The following is a 4,149-nucleotide window of genomic DNA, read 5'->3' as shown; positions in this document are numbered from 1 at the left end:
GTGGGGGTGCTAAATCTCCTTCTTCTATCGAAACCTTTAACAATTTTATTGATGACAATTCTCTTATTGATATTGGTATGGTCGGAAGACCATTCACTTGGTCGAATAGACGGAGGGGTGATGAGTTGATACAGGAAAGACTGGACCGATTCCTAATAGGAGTTGATTGGCAGCAACTCTATCCCAATGCAATGGTTCTTAGATTGTCAGAATCAGGCTTGGATCACTCCCCTCTTCTCTTAGACTCTAATCCGAGAACTGAGAGATCTAAACGTCGATTCAAATTCCAAGAAAGATGGTGTTCCAATGATGAAATAAGGCAGATTGTTAGAGAGGTTTGGCACGAATAGATTGATGGTTCAGCCATGTATATCCTAGCTCAAAAAATAAAGTCTTGTCGGCATAAGATTGTCAGATGGCAGCAAGAACACAGATCTAATTTGAAGGTGGAGATTGATTTACTACAGTCTGAATTAGAGGAACTTCATTTAGCAAGAATTCATGGAGGCGACATTATTTCAGAAATAGAGGACAAACTTGAAAAAGCATTGCAAAATGAGGATTCTTATTGGAAAGATAAGTTTAGAGTCAAATGGCTCAAATTCGGTGATCAGAATACAACTTTCTTCCATCAGAAATTTAGAAATCGAACCCAAAAAAATAGAATTTGGCAACTAACTGGCAGTGATGGTGAAATGGCTACTTCAAATGTTGGTATTGGTTCTGTGGCTGAATCTTATTTCAAGGACATCTTTTCCTCCACTTGTCATGAGAACCCTGAACCTCTATTTACTGATTTTGAACCTAAGGTTACAGCTCACATGAACCGTAGGCTTCAAAGACCAGTGACTATGGAGGAAGTGAAACGTGTAACATTTAGCATTCATCCTCAAAGTGCTCCAGGAGACGATGGTATGACAGCAAAATTTTTTCAAAGCTTCTGAAATATACTTAGTGGTGATGTATTTCGAGTAGTTAAGAGCTTCTTTTCAGGGGGCAGAATTTTGAAGGGTTTTAACCACACTCAGATCTGTCTTATTTCCAAGATTTCTGATGCTAAAGATATGACTCAGGTAAGACCAATAAGCCTATCTTCAGTCTTTTACAAAATTATCTCCAAAGTATTTGTACATAGACTTCAGGGTATGATGAATAGATTAATTAGCCCTACACAGAGTGCTTTTATTAAAGGCAGATTAATCTATGATAATATCTTAATTGCTCATGAGTGTATGCATTACTTGAAGAACAAAAAAAGGGGGACTCGAAAATGAAATGGCGCTAAAATTAGATATGAGTAAGGCATATGATAGGGTGGAATGGCACTTTCTTTGGTTTATATTGGAGAAGATTGGTTTTGACTCCCAGTGGATCATGTGGATTCGAGAATTAGTGAAAACTGTTTCTTATTCTATTATTATGGAAGGACAACCTTATAGTTTTTTCAAACCAAATAGAGGTATTCAACAAGGAGATCATCTATCTCCCTATCTTTTTCTTTTCTGTGCAGAAGGTTTCTCCTTCTTGCTACACAAGGCAGAACAAAACAGACTAATTCAGGGTCTTCAGATATATAGGCGATGTCCCAAGGTCAACCACCTCCTCTTTGCTGATGATTCCATCTTATTCTGTAAGGCTAATCCTGAAGCATGTTCAAATATCCTTGCATTTATTGAATTCTTATGAAAGCATCAGTGGCCAGAGGGTAAATCTTAATAAATCTGCTGTATTCTTTAGCCACAACACTCCCTCCACTACTCGTACACTACTGGCTAACTCTATGAATATTAATCATATTAGGGCTCAGAATAAATACCTTGGTTTGCCTTCTACAGTCTCTAAATCAAAAAGGGCTTATTTTAGTATGATCAAAGAAAAGGTTCGGAAAAGAATCTAAGGGTGGAAGCGCAATCTTCTATCGTCAGGTGGTAGACACGTATTGCTTAAAGTAGTGGGAGAAGCTATTCTTATTTATACATTGTCTTGCTTCAAGTTGTCTGATGGTTTAATTTCGGAAATTCACTCTCTACTTTCTCAGTTTTAGTGGGGACAAAAAGGTTCTGAAAGGCGGATGACTTGGATTAGCTGGGACACTATGACTCACTCACGAAAAGAAGGAGACCTTGGATTTAAAGATCTCAGAATCCAAAATCTGGCGCTTTTAGGCAAACAGTTTTGGCGACTCGTAATACAGCCTACTTCTTTATTATCCAAAATCTTAAGAGGTAAATACTTTAGCAATGGTAATGCTATAACAGCAGAAAATGGAGTCTTACCTTCTTGGGGATGGAGGAGCATACTGGAAGGCCGAAAGATTGTTGAAAAAGGTCTTAATTGGGCTGTGGGTACTAGAGAGAATATCCGAACTTTTGAGGATCCTTGGCTGCCTCCTCCGTATCCTTTAATGATTTCTGACATGCCAAAGAGACATGCTATTTCTGAGTTGGTTCCAAGAGTTAAAGATCTAATTACTGAAGATAGGAATTGGAATCAGAATCTCATTCAAGAATTATTTTACCAAGACGTTGCAAACAGGATTTTGTCAGTTAAAATTCAGTAGAGTAGGGACAAATTGCAATGAGATTTGAACAAATTCAAGCAATATGATACAGCTTCAAGTTATAGAATTGGCTATTTATTTTACCATCCGCCTCTGGAGCTTTGCCCTAATTATATGCAGCAGAAAAAGCCGTAGATTGATCTATGGAAGTTGAACTTGCCTCACAAAATTAAGCTATTTATCTGGAAAGCTCTCCATGGCTGGCTTCCAGTGCTTGCTCAGATTCATCACCGCATCCCATCTATATCACCAATATGCCCCTGCTGTCATGAAGCAACCGAAACAGTGACTCATTGTTTGATCGATTGCTCTAGAATTAAAGATGTATGTTCTCAGAGTTATCTTCGTGATTGTTTTCCCCCTCAGAATCCTAACGACTTTTGGATATGGTGGACTGCATCAACAGAGATGCTTAACCCATTGAAGAATGCTGATCATAATCCTCAATTGCTTGCCATCATTTGCTGGAACTGCAGAAAAGCTCGCAACCAGTTGATTTTTGAAGGTTCTACTTCAATGCCGTCTGCCATTCTAGCAAGCTCTGTCAAGTTGCTCTGTGAAATTCAAAGAACTCCCAGTTTAGGTCGTCATCTTCATGAGGCAAGCTCTTAGTTGCATTCAATTTGATTTATCATTCTTTCTTCTTTAAGATTTTTCTTTGTTTTTCGACCACACACCGTTAGATGAATATCTTCAGTGTAGTGTTTTTGGAAAATTCCTACCTTTTATTATGTTGTCCTGCTTTTGGACATCTTTGTATTTCATTTTTCAATAATTTATAAAATATAACCTACTATCTTTGAAAAAAAATGGTCCAAAAAATGTAACAGTTGCATATCCACACTACACTTTCTTTGTGAATTTCCACAAATTTTTTTTTCTTAAATCTAGACTATTTGTATTTTTTTTATACTAAATCTGCTTGGTTACAAACAATAAAATAGTCATATTCCAAAGAATACACTGAAATAGGTGAAAAGCTTCCTATATTATAATTAGAGGAGTGCTAGGGGCCAGCAGATTTTGTGAGTTGTAGCCATCAATTAGCCATCAATAGTGTACTTAATGGTGTGAGATTTCATCTAATGGTGGAGAATCATTCATTTTTATTTTGCTAGCTAAGTACTGGCTAAATTTTAACAAATCTGCTGGCCCCTAGACTTTTCTGTGTGGTTTTAGAATTGAGATTCCTACCAAACAATTTTTTATTGATTTCTTCTAGTTCATAGTATCAAACACTTTGATTATTTATACAGTAGTTAAAAAAATCGAATCAAGAATTAATTACAAAATTGTTTATCCAAGTATGCTTTTAAATAATTAAATATTATAAATGCTTTTTTATTGTACTCGATATTGTGTAAAAAATAAAAAAAAGGTTGATAAACACTAATAAATTAAAGAGTTCTGCTAGAGAACTAATTAGAATCCAACTAATTTCTACCAACTCTCTAATAAACTGGATCTCGAAACCCGTCTTAACAAAGATAAATTAATATATATAGATATTTCTTTTGTTAAGCATTATGATATTTTTTTTTTCATATTAAATAGATGTTTTTTAATGTATTTTCGAAATTTTTGTATCA

The sequence above is a fragment of the Arachis ipaensis genome, chromosome B04, assembly GCF_000816755.2.
Source record: "Arachis ipaensis cultivar K30076 chromosome B04, Araip1.1, whole genome shotgun sequence".
NCBI lineage: Eukaryota > Viridiplantae > Streptophyta > Magnoliopsida > Fabales > Fabaceae > Arachis > Arachis ipaensis.
Note: the sequence above shows the minus strand (reverse complement) of the source record.